General features: G+C 45.9%; 2 pseudogenes; one reads left to right on the top strand and one right to left on the bottom strand.

Annotated features, from left to right (window-relative positions):
- Nucleotides 1-7,639: 7,639 nt before the first annotated feature.
- LOC134963646 (5S ribosomal RNA) lies at nt 7,640-7,760 on the bottom strand (annotated as a pseudogene).
- A 2,034-nt stretch (nt 7,761-9,794) lies between these two features.
- Nucleotides 9,795-9,915, top strand: LOC134963645 (5S ribosomal RNA; annotated as a pseudogene).
- The last annotated feature ends 12,060 nt before the right edge of the window (nt 9,916-21,975 follow it).

Below are 21,975 nucleotides of genomic sequence, written 5' to 3'. Positions count from 1 at the left end.
TTATCTGAGTTCCAAAGCTCATTGATGTATATATTTGTTATTAAGAGGAGATTCATTCAATATATTACAATGTACAGTATACCCATAGTTACATGGTTACAACTCATACAGTGAGCAGTTAATACATACAGTTACAGCACACAATACCTTTCCTTTCTCATATAAATTTGTCTCTCCATATCACTCTCTCTGTAAAATCATGCAGGAACTGGGCAGACAGCATCTCCATCGTCTGGGGAAAAAACAGCCACTGCCCACTGTGTCTCTGTAATGTGTTATCTAGTTTTGGGGGAGGGAACTTTTTCATTCATGAGTCACTAGTCTGTTTGTATGCTAAACAGGTTCAGCCTTGAAGACCTCAAAAGGGGCTGGCCTGAGCTTCCTGTCCACTATCCTAATAAGAGTGATTTTAGTTTTCATACATTTAATCATAACTATTTGTTGCAATGTCCTACAACTTAATAACAAGTATCAAATTAACCTACACATTCATCTGCTTGCTTTGATACCGAATATGACAGGTGTATCTTGCTTCGTTCAAATAATAGACATACGTGACATTACTTCATTATATAATTTTAAATCACTATGAAGTCAGGCGCTTGATATTATAATTATGTACTGTATGAAATAAGTGTTGAATCCATCTCTGTGGCATGTCCGTGTAAATGCTTGTGTTACCATATATTGCTGTGCTCGCTGCGCGTATTTGCAAGTATAGCGACTTATATGTGTAGAGTTTGTATGTTCTTTCTATGTAATATTTTTGACTTCGACAGTCCACCCTTTGGCAGTAAACAATAACTGCCCTCAATTATTAACATAAGAAAAAAATATTTCATACAATAATCGGTGACCTAGACACAAGTGTGTATTCATTTTGCAAATCAGACACTTGACTATATTTGGGGAAGACAGGGAGGAGGACGAGACATCCTCTATATGCACTGGTTAGGTGTGGGACAACATTCAACCTATAGAGTATGCTGGGACAGTGCTTTGGCCTATAATGTCTGATTTGCGACGAACATTTCACACATACATGTACCTACGTCTTTGTACACTGATGTTTGGATTCGATTGAGGTTCTGCTGGGTAGATGAAGAAGACACAAACAAATCGTGAAAGTGACATATAAAATTTTCATGATCTACATATTCCTATCATTTTCTGAACATTGTTTCCATTTCTGGAACATATGCTAGGTCTGTTTAATAATTGAACAAGGGTTATAAGTAGTGTCCTTCCTAAATAACATAAACCTTCAGAGTTCGGGGAGAGTCACTCATAAACCTTTCTTCCACATATATTAATGAGCTCTTTATCTGCAATGTGTGAATAGCCATTGTCTGATTGTTCCTGATTACCTCCGAACTCCATAACTACTAGACCTTTGATTTTTCTCTGGCTTTAACAAACTGATCGGCTAATCCTGGGATACTATAAGGAAATCACTCCTTCCTCCAGAACCAGTTCCAGTCCCACACTCGACTCCTCATATAAAAATTAAAAAAAAAGCTAGCAAAAAAAAAATGTTTGTCAGCGGGAAAGAGAGAAATAGAACAAAACAACTCTTGTTCATAACAAATCAATTACAATGACTGGTCTTTCTGCAATCCTTTAGTACGCTCAGGTAGTGTTCAACAGTGCCGCCTCTCAGTCTTCATGGAACAGAATATATCAAAGAGGGTGATTCGTTAAGTGAAGATCTGGGAGTGGTTCCGATGCTACATAATACTAGTGGCAGTATCTATGATCGCAATAGTACAATTTCAAGCTTTGCTCCTACTTCTAGGTGTACCATTGTCTACACACACATTTCTGCACAATTTTTTATTTTTTTTTGTAAACACAGCAGCATCCGTGGCGGCAGGAAATGCCTCTACCCAGTTTGAGAAAACATCAGTGCACACCAATACATAACAATTCCTAAAGGGTGTTAACTGTACGAAGTCGATTTGTATTTCCTGAAAAGATCCGTCTCCCGGAGGGATATGGGATGGCTCTGTTGGTATTGCCTTACCAATATTCTTCCTCAAGCAAGTAAAACAGGTCATTGCTTTCTCACCTGCATGAGAAGAAAACCCTGGTGCACTCCAGTAGGCTCTTACCAGCTTGCACATACCTTCCATACCCTAGGTGAGTCAGACCATATGCCGCCTCAGCTAGGCTTGGGAGATATGCTCTGGGGGGGCCACTGGCTTACCGTGTCCACCTCTCCAGAGTCCTGGGGACTCCTAACCATACCCCCTACGACTTCCAGAGCTCCTTTTCCTGTAGGGAACACAAATTTGTATCTTAATGTAACTGTTGTGTGTTTGCAATGTAGAGTATTATGAGCATAATTAAAAAAAAAAAAAAAAAAAGTCTCTAGAGGAGAGAGAGAAAAATGTCAGGTTTGCCATTCACCAACAGGCATATTAGTGTCTATAAAAAATTTCCCTTCACCAGTATTCCCATTCTCCACCCTTTGTGCATGACAAGGCACACTGCAGTAATACTGGTGTTCTCGTGCTGTTGAGATATACTGGGTTTGGGCAGAACTCTGAAGGACCTAGGCATGTGTAGTTTGAACTGTACTTGGGTCCATGTATTGTACCACCCTGTGTGAACGAAAAAGATGAAGAGGAAACTGTAGAGAAACAGAATAGAAGTTGGTGACAGATGACTTTGTAGAGGTGGAGAAGATTTTATAACATTTTGACAACTGGATTAGGCACTATGGGGAAGTGATTCTCTACTTGGTCTACTCCCCTTAAAAAAAATCTGTGTTTATCGTATCGCTATTGGGACTATCCCAGCCACCAATCCAGTGTCCTGTCTATCCTAAATTCATAGGGAACCCGGTATCTGTGAGAATTTCCTCTACCTGTGATGGACATGCATCTAGAACAGTAGAATGCAACATTAGCCTTTGAGGGGTGTGTAGTATATCTTGTACTTCTTGAGCATGGTTCTCGGGTATATCCAAGAAGACACCCTCAGGAGTACAATATATGACACACCGCATTTTACACAATAAGTCTCTGCCGAGTAGATTAGTCAGAGCCGATGAAGCCAGCAGAAAATAAGATTTTAAACCTACCGGTAAATCTTTTTCTCCTAGTCTGTAGAGAATGCTGGGGACTCCGTAAGGACCATGGGGTATAGACGGGCTCCGCAGGAGACATGGGCACTATAAAGAACTTTAGAATGGGTGTGCACTGGCTCCTCCCTCTATGCCCCTCCTCCAGACCTCAGTTAGAGAAACTGTGCCCAGAGGAGACGGACAGTACGAGGAAAGGATTTTTGTTAATCCAAGGGCAAGATTCATACCAGCCCACACTGTATAACCTGGAATATACGCAACCAGTTAACAGTATGAACAAAACAGTATCAGCCAATGACTGATCTTAACTGTAACATAACCCTTATGTAAGCAATAACTATATACAAGTCATGCAGAAATATGTCCGCACTGGGACGGGCACCCAGCATCCTCTACGGACTAGGAGAAAGATTTACCGGTAGGTTTAAAATCTTATTTTCTCTTACGTCCTACAGGATTCTGGGGACTCCGTAAGGACCATGGGGATTATACCAAAGCTCCAAACCGGGCGGGAGAGTGCGGATGACTCTGCAGCACTGATTGAGCAAACATGAGGTCCTCCTCAGCCAGGGTATCAAACTTGTAGAGTTTTGCAAAGTGTTTGAACCCGACCAAGTAGCTGCTCGGCAAAGCTGTAAGACCGAGACGCCTCGGGCAGCCGCCCAAGAAGAGCCCACCTTCCTAGTGGAATGGGCTTTTACTGAATTTGGTAACGGTAATCCAGCCGTAGAATGAGCCTGCTGAATCGTGTTACAGATCCAGCGAGCAATAGTCTGCTTAGAAGCAGGAGTGCCAACCTTGTTGGCTGCATACACAGGACAAACAGTGCCTCTGTTTCTCTGACGTCCTAGTGGATGCTGGGAACTCCGAAAGGACCATGGGGAATAGCGGCTCCGCAGGAGACTGGGCACAAAAGTAAAAGCTTTAGGACTACCTGGTGTGCACTGGCTCCTCCCCCTATGACCCTCCTCCAAGCCTCAGTTAGATTTTTGTGCCCGAACGAGAAGGGTGCACACTAGGTGGCTCTCCTGAGCTGCTTAGTGAAAAAGTTTAAGTATAAGTTTTTTATTTTCAGTGAATCCTGCTGGCAACAGGTTCACTGCACCGTGGGACTAAGGGGAGAAGAAGCGAACTCACCTGCGTGCAGAGTGGATTGGGCTTCTTAGGCTACTGGACATTAGCTCCAGAGGGACGATCACAGGCCCAGCCATGGATGGGTCCCAGAGCCACGCCGCCGGCCCCCTTACAGAGCCAGAAGACAGAAGAGGTCCGGGAAATCGGCGGCAGAAGACGTCCTGTCTTCAATAAGGTAGCGCACAGCACCGCAGCTGTGCGCCATTGCTCTCAGCACACTTCACACTCCGGTCACTGAGGGTGCAGGGCGCTGGGGGGGGGCGCCCTGAGACGCAATAAAAACACCTTAGATGGCAAAAAATACATCACATATAGCTCCTGGGCTATATGGATGCATTTAACCCCTGCCAATTTTTCCTTAAAAAAGCGGGAGAAAGGCCGCCGAGAAGGGGGCGGCGCCTATCTCCTCAGCACACTGGCGCCATTTTCCCTCACAGCTCCGTTGGAGGGAAGCTCCCTGACTCTCCCCTGCAGTCCTGCACTACAGAAACAGGGTAAAACAAGAGAGGGGGGGCACTAATTTGGCAGATAAATCAATACAGCAGCTATATAAGGGAAAAACACTTATATAAGGTTATCCCTGTATATATATAGCGCTTTGGTGTGTGCTGGCAAACTCTCCCTCTGTCTCCCCAAAGGGCTAGTGGGGTCCTGTCCTCTATCAGAGCATTCCCTGTGTGTGTGCTGTGTGTCGGTACGTTGTGTCGACATGTATGAGGAGGAAAATGGTATGGAGGCGGAGCAATTGCCTGTAATAGTGATGTCACCCCCTAGGGAGTCGACACCTGACTGGATGGTCTTATGGAAGGACTTACGTGATAGCGTCAGCACTTTACAAAAGACTGTTGACGACATGAGACAGCCGGCAAATCAGTTATTACCTGTACAGGCGTCTCAAACACCGTCAGAGGCTCTAAAGCGCCCGTTACCCCAGATGGTCGACACAGACCCAGACACGGACACTGACTCCAGTGTCGACGGTGAGGAAACAAACGTATTTTCCAGTAGGGCCACACGTTACATGATCACGGCAATGAAGGAGGTTTTGAACATTTCTGATACTACAAGTACCACAAAAAAGGGTATTATGTGGGGTGTGAAAAAACTACCCGTAGTTTTTCCTGAATCAGATGAATTAAATGAGGTGTGTGATGAAGCGTGGGTTTCCCCCGATAAAAAACTGCTAATTTCTAAAAAATTATTGGCATTATACCCTTTCCCGCCAGAGGTTAGGGCGCGTTGGGAAACACCCCCTAGGGTAGATAAGGCGCTCACACGCTTATCAAAACAAGTGGCGTTACCGTCTCCTGATACGGCCGCCCTAAAGGAACCAGCTGATAGGAAGCTGGAAAATATCCTAAAAAGTATATACACACATACTGGTATTATACTGCGACCAGCAATCGCCTCAGCCTGGATGTGCAGTGCTGGGGTGGCTTGGTCGGATTCCCTGACTGAAAATATTGATACCCTGGACAGGGACAGTATATTATTGACTATAGAGCATTTAAAGGATGCATTTCTATATATGAGAGATGCACAGAGGGATATTTGCACCCTGGCATCAAGAGTAAGTGCGCTGTCCATTTCTGCCAGAAGAGGGTTATGGACGCGACAGTGGTCAGGTGATGCGGATTCCAAACGGCATATGGAAGTATTGCCGTATAAAGGGGAGAAGTTATTTGGGGTCGGTCTATCTGACCTGGTGGCAACGGCTGGGAAATCCACCTTTTTACCCCAGGTCACCTCTCAGCAGAAAAAGACACCGTCTTTTCAGGCTCAGTCCTTTCGTCCCCATAAGGGCAAGCGGGCAAAAGGCCACTCATATCTGCCCCGGGGCAGAGGAAGGGGAAAAAGACTGCAGCAGGCAGCCTCTTTCCAGGAACAGAAGCCCTCCCCCGCTTCTGCCAAGTCCTCAGCATGACGCTGGGGCCTTACAAGCGGACTCAGGCACGGTGGGGGCCCGTCTCAAGAATTTCAGCGCGCAGTGGGCTCACTCGCAAGTGGACCCCTGGATCCTGCAGGTAGTATCTCAGGGGTACAAATTGGAATTCGAGACGTCTCCCCCTCGCCGGTTCCTGAAGTCTGCTTTACCAACGTCTCCCTCCGACAGGGAGGCGGTATTGGAAGCCATTCACAAGCTGTATTCCCAGCAGGTGATAATCAAGGTACCCCTCCTACAACAGGGAAAGGGGTATTATTCCACGCTGTTTGTGGTACCGAAGCCGGACGGCTCGGTGAGACCTATTTTAAATCTGAAATCCTTGAACACTTACATACAAAGGTTCAAATTCAAGATGGAGTCACTCAGAGCAGTGATAGCGAACCTGGAAGAAGGGGACTATATGGTGTCTCTGGACATCAAGGATGCTTACCTCCATGTCCCAATTTGCCCTTCTCACCAAGGGTACCTCAGGTTTGTGGTACAGAACTGTCACTATCAGTTTCAGACGCTGCCGTTTGGATTGTCCACGGCACCCCGGGTCTTTACCAAGGTAATGGCCGAAATGATGATTCTTCTTCGAAGAAAAGGCGTCTTAATTATCCCTTACTTGGACGATCTCCTGATAAGGGCAAGGTCCAGGGAACAGTTAGAGGTCGGAGTAGCACTATCTCAAGTAGTACTACGACAGCACGGGTGGATTCTAAATATTCCAAAATCGCAGCTGATTCCGACGACACGTCTGCTGTTCCTAGGGATGATTCTGGACACAGTCCAGAAAAAGGTGTTTCTCCCGGAGGAGAAAGCCAGGGAGTTATCCGAGCTAGTGGATTGAGAAACAGAAAAATTGGAAACCGCACTGGTATAATTGATGTATATGTATAATGATGGTTATCTGTATAAACTGATAAATAAATTTAAGGTTCAAATCCTTACTTTAGGGAGCAGATACTTAAGGTAACACATTCCTTATTTTTATGTATCAAAAAAGCTACCCATCAGTGGTGCTCCCCCGAGTCAGTTATTCATAGTGAGAACATGAAAAAAAGAAGAAAGAAGACTCTTGTTGGGAAGCACTCAAAATGCAGATAACGTAGTACGACTAAATGTCACAAAAACGAACTAAAATGCAATATTTTATTAATTCTCTTTAAAATTAATTATTGAGGAGTTCAATGGGTGCCGATGTTTATTAAATGGTGACATTGCGAAAATATAAAAAGAAATATATAAATTGTAAGGTACAAATACCTAATTCAGGCCGAAGTGGGTATGTCTATAATGTTGTTAATAATCACACTCCAACTGTAGGACAACCTGTGATAATAAATTGCTCACTTATTGAAAATATGACCATCATTTATAAGCTGCTATGTATCCCAAAATGGGAATTTTAATCCTAGCAGATAGTTGAATCATAGGTCATAACCGAGGTGTAATACAATGCTCTGTATTGGTGACAGATGGGTGGCAAATATTTGCAGTACCAGGGTGTTCCTTGGTAGTCTCCTATCCAAGTACTTAACCCGGCCCTCCACTGCTTGGCTTCCAAGATCAGATGAGATTGGGCATCTCCAGCGGGGTATGACCGCAGACCTTATGCTCACCCTTGTCACACTGTGTCCACAAATGGGCACAGACAGGAGCCAATTTACGTTGTTATATGAGCCACAGGTATCGATACAGCTGAAAAGAAATCAAAATTTTTTATCATGAATGATAAAGTATAACAAAAGATTAAGTACCCATCTGGATTTTCACGGCTTAGTTAGTCGCAGTATCAGTAGGAATAAAACCTCTCAAATGCACAGTTTATCATATACATGAAAATAAAACATTAGATCAAAATGATGGTATTTTTAACTGTGCAGGAAAGGGAAACCTCCAAATTTGGTCTCCAGAACAGTAATGAAAATATATTACACTTTGAATTTATCAAAGAAGCAGGGAAACACAAACAATGAAATCTTCAGCTCTCAGAAATTATTCTCAAGTAATAGAAAAATAATGAAAAAATGACACAGAGTGTTTTCTATATGATATGTGTCTTCAGGTAACTACTGAGATAATTTTGGTTTTCTGCAGTGTAAAAGAGAGAGAGAGAAGGCGTTTATGTGCTAAATAAGGTAAAAAAATGGCAGACGTATCCACATCCGCTTTTTTTATATATAAATATAGACCTCAAAAGGGTTGCATTGATTCCCTTGCTGGCAATAGCTGACTGTCAATAGTATAGTCTATGCACCATGTGGGTAGGGTATTTGTAAATACTGGTCCGTGCAATAAAAATGCACTGGTGCACAGAGACACATGTATTGAAAATGCACTGGTGCACAGAGACGCATGTATAAACCAAACCTGGTGTATGTTCGTAAAATTCTAGTCCTACTTGTATGATGGGGGAGATCCTGGTATGAGGAAGGTGCCGGCCGCGTCTGCCCGCGTCCTGTCTGCTGCCGAGCTCCGGCCGCACTGTACTTCCTGTTTGGCTGGTTCCCTTGGCGACGGACTTTGCCGAGAACGGCTCGTTGCGGTCACGTGTGCGCACCACGTGACCGTGAGGATACTGTCTCCTTCCTGACGTACGTTTCGCAATTTGCTTGGTCACAGGGCGTCCTGTGACCAAGCAAATTGCGAAACGTACGTCAGGAAGGAGACAGTATCCTCACGGTCACGTGGTGCGCACACGTGACCGCAACGAGCCGTTCTCGGCAAAGTCCGTCGCCAAGGGAACCAGCCAAACAGGAAGTACAGTGCGGCCGGAGCTCGGCAGCAGACAGGACGCGGGCAGACGCGGCCGGCACCTTCCTCATACCAGGATCTCCCCCATCATACAAGTAGGACTAGAATTTTACGAACATACACCAGGTTTGGTTTATACATGCGTCTCTGTGCACCAGTGCATTTTCAATACATGTGTCTCTGTGCACCAGTGCATTTTTATTGCACGGACCAGTATTTACAAATACCCTACCCACATGGTGCATAGACTATACTATTGACAGTCAGCTATTGCCAGCAAGGGAATCAATGCAACCCTTTTGAGGTCTATATTTATATATAAAAAAAGCGGATGTGGATACGTCTGCCATTTTTTTACCTTATTTAGCACATAAACGCCTTCTCTCTCTCTCTTTTACACTGCAGAAAACCAAAATTATCTCAGTAGTTACCTGAAGACACATATCATATAGAAAACACTCTGTGTCATTTTTTCATTATTTTTCTATTACTTGAGAATAATTTCTGAGAGCTGAAGATTTCATTGTTTGTGTTTCCCTGCTTCTTTGATAAATTCAAAGTGTAATATATTTTCATTACTGTTCTGGAGACCAAATTTGGAGGTTTCCCTTTCCTGCACAGTTAAAAATACCATCATTTTGATCTAATGTTTTATTTTCATGTATATGATAAACTGTGCATTTGAGAGGTTTTATTCCTACTGATACTGCGACTAACTAAGCCGTGAAAATCCAGATGGGTACTTAATCTTTTGTTATACTTTATCATTCATGATAAAAAATTTTGATTTCTTTTCAGCTGTATCGATACCTGTGGCTCATATAACAACGTAAATTGGCTCCTGTCTGTGCCCATTTGTGGACACAGTGTGACAAGGGTGAGCATAAGGTCTGCGGTCATACCCCGCTGGAGATGCCCAATCTCATCTGATCTTGGAAGCCAAGCAGTGGAGGGCCGGGTTAAGTACTTGGATAGGAGACTACCAAGGAACACCCTGGTACTGCAAATATTTGCCACCCATCTGTCACCAATACAGAGCATTGTATTACACCTCGGTTATGACCTATGATTCAACTATCTGCTAGGATTAAAATTCCCATTTTGGGATACATAGCAGCTTATAAATGATGGTCATATTTTCAATAAGTGAGCAATTTATTATCACAGGTTGTCCTACAGTTGGAGTGTGATTATTAACAACATTATAGACATACCCACTTCGGCCTGAATTAGGTATTTGTACCTTACAATTTATATATTTCTTTTTATATTTTCGCAATGTCACCATTTAATAAACATCGGCACCCATTGAACTCCTCAATAATTAATTTTAAAGAGAATTAATAAAATATTGCATTTTAGTTAGTTTTTGTGACATTTAGTCGTACTACGTTATCTGCATTTTGAGTGCTTCCCAACAAGAGTCTTCTTTCTTCTTTTTTTCATGTTCTCAGTTATCCGAGCTAGTCAGGAACCTCCTAAAACCAGGCCAAGTGTCAGTGCATCAATGCACAAGGGTCCTGGGAAAAATGGTGGCTTCTTACGAAGCGATTCCATTCGGCAGATTCCACGCAAGAACTTTCCAGTGGGATCTGCTGGACAAATGGTCCGGATCGCATCTTCAGATGCATCAGCGGATAACCCTGTCTCCAAGGACAAGGGTGTCTCTCCTGTGGTGGTTGCAGAGTGCTCATCTTCTAGAGGGCCGCAGATTCGGCATTCAGGACTGGGTCCTGGTGACCACGGATGCCAGCCTGAGAGGCTGGGGAGCAGTCACACAGGGAAGAAATTTCCAGGGCTTGTGGTCAAGCATGGAAACGTCATTTCACATAAGTATCCTGGAACTAAGGGCCATTTACAATGCCCTAAGTCAAGCAAGGCCTCTGCTTCAGGGTCAGCCGGTGTTGATCCAGTCGGACAACATCACTGCAGTCGCCCACGTAAACAGACAGGGCGGCACAAGAAGCAGGAGGGCAATGGCAGAAGTTGCAAGGATTCTTCGCTGGGCGGAAAATCATGTGATAGCACTGTCAGCAGTGTTCATAACTGGAGTGGACAACTGGGAAGCAGACTTCCTCAGCAGACACGACCTCCACCCGGGGGAGTGGGGACTTCACCCAGAAGTCTTTCACATGATTGTGAACCGTTGGGAAAAACCAAAGGTGGACATGATGGCGTCCCGCCTCAACAAAAAACTAGACAGATATTGCGCCAGGTCAAGGGACCCTCAGGCAATAGCTGTGGACGCTCTGGTAACACCGTGGGTGTACCAGTCAGTGTATGTGTTCCCTCCTCTGCCTCTCATACCCAAGGTACTGAGAATCATAAGAAGGAGAGGAGTAAGGACTATACTCGTGGCTCCGGATTGGCCAAGAAGGACTTGGTACCCGGAACTTCAAGAGATGCTCACGGAGGACCCGTGGCCTCTACCTCTAAGAAAGGACCTGCTCCAGCAGGGACCCTGTCTGTTCCAAGACTTACCGCGGCTGCGTTTGACGGCATGGCGGTTGAACGCCGGATCCTGAAGGAAGAAGGCATTCCGGATGAAGTCATCCCTACCCTGATCAAAGCCAGGAAGGATGTAACTGTGCAACATTATCACCGTATTTGGCGTAAATATGTTGCGTGGTGTGAGGCCAGGAAGGCCCCTACAGAGGAATTTCAACTGGGTCGTTTCCTGCATTTCCTGCAAACAGGACTGTCTATGGGCCTAAAATTAGGGTCCATTAAGGTTCAAATTTCGGCCCTGTCGATTTTCTTCCAGAAAGAACTAGCTTCAGTTCCTGAAGTTCAGACGTTTGTCAAGGGGGTACTGCATATACAGCCTCCTTTTGTGCCTCCAGTGGCACCTTGGGATCTCAATGTAGTTTTGGGGTTCCTAAAATCACATTGGTTTGAACCACTCACCACTGTGGACTTAAAATATCTCACATGGAAAGTGGTAATGCTGTTAGCCCTGGCTTCAGCCAGGCGTGTCTCAGAATTGGCGGCTTTATCCTATAAAAGCCCTTACCTAATTTTTCATACGGACAGGGCAGAATTGAGGACTCGTCCTCAATTTCTCCTTAAGGTGGTTTCAGCGTTTCACTTAAACCAGCCTATTGTGGTACCTTCGTCTACTAGGGACTTGGAGGATTCCAAGTTGCTGGACGTAGTCAGGGCCCTGAAAATATATGTTTCCAGGACGGCTGGAGTCAGAAAATCTGACTCGCTGTTTATCCTGTATGCACCCAACAAGCTGGGTGCTCCTGCTTCTAAGCAGACTATTGCTCGTTGGATTTGTAGTACAATTCAGCTTGCACATTCTGTGGCAGGCCTGCCACAGCCAAAATCTGTAAAAGCCCATTCCACAAGGAAAGTGGGCTCATCTTGGGCGGCTGCCCGAGGGGTCTCGGCTTTACAACTTTGCCGAGCAGCTACTTGGTCAGGGGCAAACACGTTTGCTAAATTCTACAAATTTGATACCCTGGCTGAGGAGGACCTGGAGTTCTCTCATTCGGTGCTGCAGAGTCATCCGCACTCTCCCGCCCGTTTGGGAGCTTTGGTATAATCCCCATGGTCCTTTCGGAGTTCCCAGCATCCACTAGGACGTCGGAGAAAATAAGAATTTACTTACCGATAATTCTATTTCTCATAGTCCGTAGTGGATGCTGGGCGCCCATCCCAAGTGCAGATTGTCTGCAATACTTGTACATAGTTATTGTTACAAAAATCGGGTTATTATTGTTGTGAGCCATCTTTTTAGAGGCTCCTCTGTTATCATGCTGTTAACTGGGTTCAGATCACAAGTTGTACGGTGTGATTGGTGTGGCTGGTATGAGTCTTACCCGGGATTCAAAATCCTTCCTTATTGTGTACGCTCGTCCGGGCACAGTATCCTAACTGAGGCTTGGAGGAGGGTCATAGGGGGAGGAGCCAGTGCACACCAGGTAGTCCTAAAGCTTTTACTTTTGTGCCCAGTCTCCTGCGGAGCCGCTATTCCCCATGGTCCTTTCGGAGTTCCCAGCATCCACTACGGACTATGAGAAATAGAATTATCGGTAAGTAAATTCTTATTTTTCCTAATCTGAGCTGTCCTGGCTACGTAAATTTTTAAGGCCCTGACTACATCAAGGGATTTGGAATCCTCCAAGTCTCCCGTAGCCACAGGCACCACAATAGGTTGGTTCATATGAAACGATGACACCACCTTGGGCAAAAATTGAGGACGAGTCCTCAACTCTGCTCTATCCTCATGGAAAATGAGATAGGGGCTCTTATGAGATAAGGCCGCCAATTCGGACACCCGCCTTGCAGATGCCAAGGCCAACAACATGACCACTTTCCAAGTGAGAAACTTTAATTCAACCGTTGGAAGAGGTTCAAACCAGTGAGATTTTAGGAACTGTAACACCACGTTAAGATCCCATGGTACCACTGGGGACACAAAAGGAGGCTGGATGTGTAGCACTCCCTTTACAAAAGTTTGGACTTCTGGTAGAGAAGTCAATTCCTTCTGGAAGAATATAGATAGGGCCGAAATCTGAGCCTTAATGGAGCCCATATCCACTCCTGTCTGTAGAAAGTGGAGAAAACGGCCCAAGTGAAAATCTTCTGTAGGAGCATTCTTGGCTTCACACCAAGATACATACTTCCTCCAGATACGGTGATAGTGTTTCGCCGTCACTTCCTTCCTAGCCTTTATCAGAGTAGGGATGACTTCTTCCAGAATACCCTTCCCCACTAGGATTCGGTGTTCAACCGCCATGCTGTCAAACGTAACCTTTGAACACGCAGGGTCCCTGCTGCAACAGGTACTCCCTGAGAGGAAGAGGCCACGGATCTTCCGTGAGCATCTCCTGAAGATCTGAATAACAGGCCCTTCGAGGCCAATCTGGAACAATGAGTATTGTCTGTACTCTTTTTCATCTTATGATTCTCAATATTTTTGAGAGGAAGAGGAGGGACCACATAGACCGACTGAAACACCCATGGTGTCATCAGGGCATCCACCGCTACTGCCTGAGGGTCGATTGACCTGGCACAATACCTCCGACGTTTCTTGTTGAGGCGTGATGCCATCATGTCTATTTGAGGAAGTCCCCAAAGACTTGTTATCTCTGCAAAGACTTCTTGATGAAGTCCCCACTCTCCTGGATGAAGATCGTGTCTGCTTCCCAGTTGTCCACTCCCGGAATGAATACTGCTGACAGAGCGCTTACGTTATTTTCTGCCCAGCGCAGAATCCTGGTGGTTTCCGCTATTGCCACTCTGATCCTTGTCCCGCCTTGGCGGTTTACATGAGCCACGGCTGCGACGTTGTCTGATTGAATCAGAACCGGTAGGTCGCGAAGAATATTCTCCGCTTGTCGTAGGCCGTTGTATATGGCCCTTAATTCCAGTATGTTGATGTGTAGACAAGCCTCCTGGGTTGACCAGTCCCTGAAAATTCCTACCTTGTATGACTGCTCCCCATCCTCGGAGGCTGGCATCCGTGGTCACCAGAACCCAGTCCTGAATGCCGAACCTGCGGCCTTCTAGAAGGTGAGCACTCTGCAACCACCACAGGAGAGACACCCCTGGCCCCAGGGGAAAGGGTTATTTTCTGATGTATTTGAAGGTGGGACCCGGACTACTTGTCCAAAAGGTCCCACTGAAAAGTCCTCACATGAAACCTGCCGAAGGGGATGGCCTTGTAGGTCGCCACCATTTTCCCCAGTACTCAAGTGCATTGATGGACTGACACTGTTTTTGGTTTTAACAGGTCTCTGACCATGTTCTGGAGTTCCTGGTCTTTTTCCATCGGGAGAAAAACCCTCTTTTGTTCTGTGTCTAGAATCATGTCTAAGGGGCCCCACAGACATGCCGATCCGCCGCCGAGCTGCCCGACGGCGGATACGGCCGACGAGCGACCCAGCGGCGGGGGGGGCAGTGAAGTTTCTTCACTCCCCCATCCTCCCCCCCCCCCACCGTCACCGGGCTGCATTGAAGTGCAGACCAATATGGACGAGATCGTCCATATTGGCCTGCATGCACAGCCGACGGGGGACCAGCGATGAACGAGCGCGGAGACGCGCATCGTTGGAGCCTCCACACTGAAAGATATGAACGATTTCTCGTTCATTTATGAACGAGAACGTTCATATCTTTCAAAAAATCGGCCAGTGTGTAGGGCCTATAAGAAAGACGGCCGAGTTGTTGGAACCAACTGTGAGTTTGGTAGATTTAGAATCCAGCCATGTTGCTGCAGCACTCTCAGGGAGAGCGACACGCTTTTTGGAACTGTTCCTTTGATCTCTCTTTTTTCAGGAGATCGTCCAAGTACGGGATAATTGTGACTCCTTGCCTGCGCAGGAGTACCATCATTTCCGCCATTACCTTGGTGAAAACCCTCGTGGCCGTGGAAAGCCCAAACGGCAATGTCTGAAATTGGTAATGACAGACCTGTACAGCGAATCTCAGGTACGCCTGATTGAGGAGGATAAATGGGGACATGAAGATATGCATCCTTTATGTCTAGTGACACCATAAAATCCCCCCCCCCCTTCCAGGCTGGAGATCACTGCCCTGAGCGATTCCATCTTGAACTTGAAACTTTTTAAGTACAGGTTCAGGGATTTTAAGTTTAGAATGGGTCTGACCGAGCCATCCGGTTTCGGGACCACAAATAGGGTTGAATAGTACCCCTTTCCCTGTTGTATTAAGGGAACCTTGATAATCACTTGCTGTAGACACCAGTTTTGAATTTCAGCTAAAACTATCTCCCTCTCTGGGGGAGACGTTGGTAAAGCCGATTTGAAGAATCGGCGGGGAGGCACGTCTTCGAATTCCAGCTTGTAGCCTTGGGATACAATTTCCATCGCCCAAGGATCCACGTCCGACTGCACCCAGACGTGGCTGAAGAGTCGAAGACGTGCCCCCACTGGAGCGGACTCTCAGTGGAGCCCCAGCGTCATGCGGTGGATTTAGTAGAAGACGGGGAGGACTTCTGTTCCTGGGAACTGGCCGTAGCAGGCATTCTTTTCCCTTTACCCTTACCTCTGGCGAGGAAGGAAGAGCCCCGACCTCTTCTGGACTTATGCGACCAAAAGGATTGCATCTGATAATGTGGCGTTTTTCTTTTGCTGTGAGGAAACATAAGGTAAAATGGATTTACCTGCAGTAGCTGTGGAAACCAGGTCAGTGAGACCGCCCACAAATAAATCCTCACCCTTGTAAGGCAAAACATCCATATGCTTCTTTGAGTCGGCATCACCCGTCCATTGTTGGGTCCACAGGGCTCGTCTACCAGAAATCGCCATGGCGTTGGCTCGAACCCAGTAGGCCAACGTCTCTCTGAGCATCTCTCATATATAGGACAGCATCCTTAATATGACCCAAGGTCAATAAAACGGTATCCTTATCCATTGTATCAATTTCAGTAGACAAGGTATCTGTCCACGCTGCTACAGCGCTACAAACCCAAGCAGACGCTATTGCCGGTCTGAGTAATGTACCAGTATGTGTGTAAATTGACTTCAACGTAGTCTCTTGCCTGCGATCAGCAGGATCCTTGAGGGTTGCGGTATCTTGAGACGGCAGCGCCACCTTCTTGGATAAGCGCGTCAACGCTTTGTCCACTCTGGGAGAGGATTCCCACCGTATCCTGTCCTTAGCCGGGAAAGGATACGCCATAAGAATCCTTTTGGGAATCTTCAGTTTCTTGTCTGGCGTTTCCCAAGCCCTTCAAAACAACTCATTTAGCTCATGTGAAGGGGGGAAAGTAACCTCAGGTTTCTTTTCCTTATACATGCGCACCCTCATGTCTGGGACCGAGGGGTCATCTGTGATATGCAACACATCTTTTATAGCAATAATCATATAATGAATACTTTTTGCCAATTTCGGCAACAACCTCACATCACCTTGTCAACACTGGAGTCAGAATCCGTGTCGGTTTCAGTGTCTGCTACTGGGGATAGTGGGCGCTTTTGAGACCCAGAAGGGCCCTGCGACATAGTGAATGGCAGGGATTGACTCCCTGTATTTCCCCAGGACTCTGCTTTGTCCAACCTTTTGTGCAATAAATTCACATTTGCATTTAAAACATTCCACATATCCAACCAATCAGGTGTCGGCGGTGCTGACTGAGACACCACACTCATTTGCTCCACCTCCTCCCTTGAAGAGCCTTCCGCTTCAGACAAGCCGACACATGCGTACCGACACCCCACACACTCTCTCTCTAATCTGGAGACAGTTTCCCCCAACCAGGCCCTTTGGAGAGACAGAGTATGCCAGCACACACCCAGTGCCAATGACCCTGGAAACACAAGTCCCAGCAATACACGACGCTTTTTTGTTATATATATATATATATATATATATATATATATATATATATATATATATAAATCTGTGCTCAAATTATGTGCCCACCCCCCCCTCCTTCAAAACCCTCTGTCACCGTGTTCAGCAGGGGAGAGTCTGGGGAGCCAGCGTCTCAGCAGTGTGCTGTGGAGAAAATTGCGCTGGTTAGTGCTGTGGGATCAAGCTCCACCCCCTCAGCGGCGGGCTACGGTCCCGCTCAAAATACCAAATAACCTGGCGGGAGTTGTATATCATACTGCCAAAGCTTGATTATACCTATGCCAGCCAAGAGGATTATTGCTGCCTAGGGCGAGCGACCTGCACCCATCTGTGTGTGAGCAATGGCACACAGCGTTACCGCTGCGCGTTACCTCAGTGAATATCCAAAGTCTTCTGCCGCCTATGAAGTCTTTCTTCGTATACTCACCCGGCTTCAATCTTCTGGCTCTGCAAGGAGGACGGCGGCGCGGCTCTGGGACGAACTGCAAAGGTGAGACCTGCGTTCCGATCCCTCTGGAGCTAATGGTGTCCAGTAGCCTAAGAAACGGAGCCTATCACTGATGTAGGTCTGGTTTTTTTTTTTTTTTTTCTTCTCTCTCTCTCTCTCTCTCTCTCTCTCTCTCCCCCCCTCTCTCTCTCTCTCTCTCCCTCTCCCCCTCTTCCCCCTCTTCCCTCCCCTCAGTCCCACGGTACAGGGAGCCTGTTGCCAGCAGGACTCCCTGAAAATAATAAAAAAACTTTAAAAAAAACTTAACATAATTCTTTATTACAGAGAAACTCAGGAGAGCTCCCCTGAAAGCACTCAGTCTCCTCTGGGCACAGGATCTAACTGGGGTCTGGAGGAGGGGCATAGAGAGAGGAGCCAGTGCACACCCATTCTAAAGTTCTTTATAGTGCCCATGTCTCCTGCGGAGCCCGTCTATACCCCATGGTCCTTACGGAGTCCCCAGCATCCTCTAGGACATAAGAGAAAATAATGTTTGGTTTGCAAGGGCCCTATCGTAATCTCTGCAGGTCTACTCAAAGGGTATTGTTGCACCATTCCTGTTACTCCCATTGCCCAAATCTGTTTTCTATATGGCTCGTGATTCCTTACTATATGTCCCTTGGTCCCGTCTAGGGCCAATATTTACTAAGAATTCGAGTTTGTCCGATTTGTGTTTTGTTTTTTTTTTCAAAGTCCCAATCTGGGAATTCACTAAGCACCAATCTCGGCAGTGTTTGTACTATTCGTAATGGTTTGATTAGCAAAGTTCAGAAATACGACTGAATAGACCATCGGTCAAACACTGCTGTTATTTCATACAATACTATTCTTTCGTATTTGGGTGTTAGTCTCTGAGTGCTCAAGAGCGGGTCTTTTGCGATTTGTTAAAAAAAGCAGCAAAAAAATAGACCTGCTTTTTCCAGGCGAGTTTGGATAATCATGCATGGATCAGTGAGATCTGTGCATGTTTATCTATGGGAAAGGGTCTGTTTACTCTAAAAACGTGGGGAAATTGCGTGGGGTCCCCTTTCCTAAGCATAACCAGCCTCGGGCTCTTTGAGCCGGTCCTGGTTGAAAAAATATGGGGAAAAAATTGACAGGGGTTCTCCCATATTTGATCAACCAGCACCGGGCTCTGCGCCTGGTCCTGGTGCAAAAAATATGGAGGACAAAAAGAGTAGGGGTCCCCCCCCCGTTCTACTGCGAAAAAAATACCCAAATAAAAATAGGACACAGACACCGTGAAAGTACAACTTTATTACATTCATTCCGACACATACTTACCTATGTTGACACGCCGACTCTGGCCTAGTCTCTGTCTAAAATTATACTCTCCTAAATCCAGTGTGTCCTGTGCTTTTTTTTTTTGTAATCCACGTACTTGCTCAAAAAAAAAAAAAAACGGAAACCCGACCATGCACTGAAAGTGGTCCCATGTTTTCACATGGGACCCCTTTCCACGACTGCCAGGAGCCCCCCTGACTACTGTAAAAGAGGGTCCCTTCTTCCAATCGGGGAGCGCCACGTCGTGGAACCCTCCTGAATGGCTGTGTGCTCCTGTAGTCTGTCAGGCAGCACACGGCAGAGATACAATGTAGCGCATAGGCGCTACATTATATCCAATGGTGGGAACTTTGCGGTCAGCGGTGAGGTTACTTTCGGTCAACCTCTGACTGCAAAGTTCCCACCATTGGATACAATGTAGCGCATAGGCGCTACGTTGTATCTCTGCCGTGTGCTGCCTGACAGACACTACAGGGGCACACAGCCAATCAGGAGGGTGCCATGACGTGGCGCTCCCTGATTGGCAGAAGGGACCCTCTTTGACAGTAGTCGGGGGATCCTGGCAGTTGGGGAAAGGGGTCCCCTTTCAGTGCGTGTGTCGGAATAAATGTAATAAAGTTGTACTTTCACGGTATTTTTATTTTTTTGCAGTAGAACTACAGGTGCCAGCGGGCCCGTTTCCCCCCGCATGCTGGTACTTGTGGTTCTCCAAGTACCGGCTTGCAGGGACTTGTAGTTCTTGTGCAAAAAACAATATTCTTACATTTTCAACAAGGCTATCAGCCCCCCATCTGCAGCCCTTGGATGGGGGGACAGGCTCGGGCTTCACCCCTGGCCTTTGGGTGGCTGGGGGGGGGGACCCCTTGATTGAAGGGGTCCCCACTCCTCCAGGGTACCCCGGCCAGGGGTGACTAGTTGGGTATTTAATGCCACGGCCGCAGGGCGCTGTATAAAAGTGACCCCCGGCTGTGGCATTATCTGTCCAGCTAGTGGAGCTCGGTGCTGGTACAAAAAATACGGGGGACCCCTACTCTTTTTGTCCCTTGTATTTTTTGCACCAGGCGCAGAGCCCGGTGCTGGTTGATCAAATATGGGGGAACTCCTGTCAATTTTTTCCCTATATTTTTTCAACCAGGACCGGCTCAAAGAGCCCAAGGCTGGTTATGCTTAGGAGAGGGGACCCCACGCACTTTTTTTTTTCAGATTTAAAAACAATTAAAACACATTTTTAAAATACACAATGAAGCCCTGCACGTATCTCACAGATCCGGCCGGGATTCATTGTGTTTTGTCAGGCAGTGTTTTACTCATCACTCCCGTAAAACACTGCCTGACATTACGAATCACATCGACATCGGAAAAAATGAATGTGCAAAACTCGGCAGCTTAGTGAATGATCGTATCAGAATTCAAAAAGTTGCAGTAAAATGCACCCGATATACCATTCGAGTTCAAACACCCTTAAAAACGGCAAAACACAAATATTATTAAATAAACCCCTATGTGTTTAATAATGTGGCTTGTGTTTTCTGTCTAGGGGGTCTATATTGACTGTGTTCTACTACTCCTACAATCTCTGGCAAAATACCCTTCCTTCCTTCCTTCCTTCCTTCCTTCAAGTGTAACATATTATTGACCATTAGGGATCTGGGGTTTGGACTGATGGGTCTTTCCTGTATGTGCTAGTATACTTACCGTCCTCAACCCCTCCACCTGTTCTCTGCGCCTAGCACTATTCTTGTGATGTTCAATAGCACACTATCTAAGATTAGCTACTGTGACCCCTTTCCAATTTTGCAAAGAAATCTGCACCCTGCCCTCAATGCCTTATTGAGCCCGTCCATTTAGCACAGAGACGGTCATCTCCCATTTGCAGAATTAGTGTTTACCAGTGATCTTAAACAGATGGAGAGCTTTCTATTACTGTAAAAGAGAAAAACATTTTTTTAACAAGCTTCTAGGTCATGCAAAGTATTCATTCAATCCTTCTCATCCTGTATTAAGGGTCTGTACATGGTCCAACAAACATTTCCAAGCTCATCTTGACTAGGGGCATTACTAGGAATGAATACTTCTTATATGGTAACTGAAAGAAATACCCGGGGGTTACCTTGTCTCTGTCCGCTTTCCTACTGGCAAATACTAAATGTGCGGACAGGTTTTTTCTCCATTTCTGATGTTACTTTCTTGATTTTTTTTGTTTTTTTTTGTTTTGTTTTATTTTTGGGTTTTACTATATATGTACACGAATGATACCATACTTACCTGTTCCACTGGTCTCAGCCACTTCCCCCACAGGCTCTTCTTTTACCGGTTGGATACTCCTCTGGGTGCATGAGAAATGGCTGAAAACAATCAGGTCACCTTCTCCTCCTAAATAAAACTTCAACATTCATTAGTACATATATAGGTTAGTCATTTTTTTCATATTTTTATTTTCTATAGTTTGCTGGCCGTAACTGCTTCCACGTCTACACATGGCGGTGTACTTGCATTCTCTTTTTTTTTCTTCTTCCTACTTGTTTATTGTTGCTACAAGTTCAAACAGTTCTTATATTTCCATTCTTGTTTTATATGACTTTGGTTAGACATACCACCTGCAATACCTTAGGATCAAACTCGCTAACCCCTCTTGCTGCCACAGGTTTAAACACTTTGTATGTCTGACCCTTTGTTTTTGGGATTTTATCAGACATATCCTTATCCTTAAGTTCTGCAATACCTCTGGTGCAAAGCTGCCCACCTTAGGGAATGGTACCCTATCTTTGTCAGTCATACGTACCCATTCAGGCAAAAAGTCTTCAGTGTGTGGTCCATATTTTCCACACAACAAACCTCGCTGACCCTCTCAGCCGCAGCTCTTCAACCTGAACCCTGGCTACCAAACGTCCCTTAGTTGAGCAACTTGCTCCCACAGTTGTGGGCCTTTTCCCACAAACACCCAAATACTCAATATAAGGCGACTGTGAA

The sequence above is a fragment of the Pseudophryne corroboree genome, chromosome 9 (assembly GCF_028390025.1).
Source record: "Pseudophryne corroboree isolate aPseCor3 chromosome 9, aPseCor3.hap2, whole genome shotgun sequence".
In the NCBI taxonomy this organism is placed as follows: Eukaryota; Metazoa; Chordata; class Amphibia; order Anura; family Myobatrachidae; genus Pseudophryne; species Pseudophryne corroboree.
Note: the sequence above shows the minus strand (reverse complement) of the source record. Positions and strands in the feature narration are given on the sequence as shown.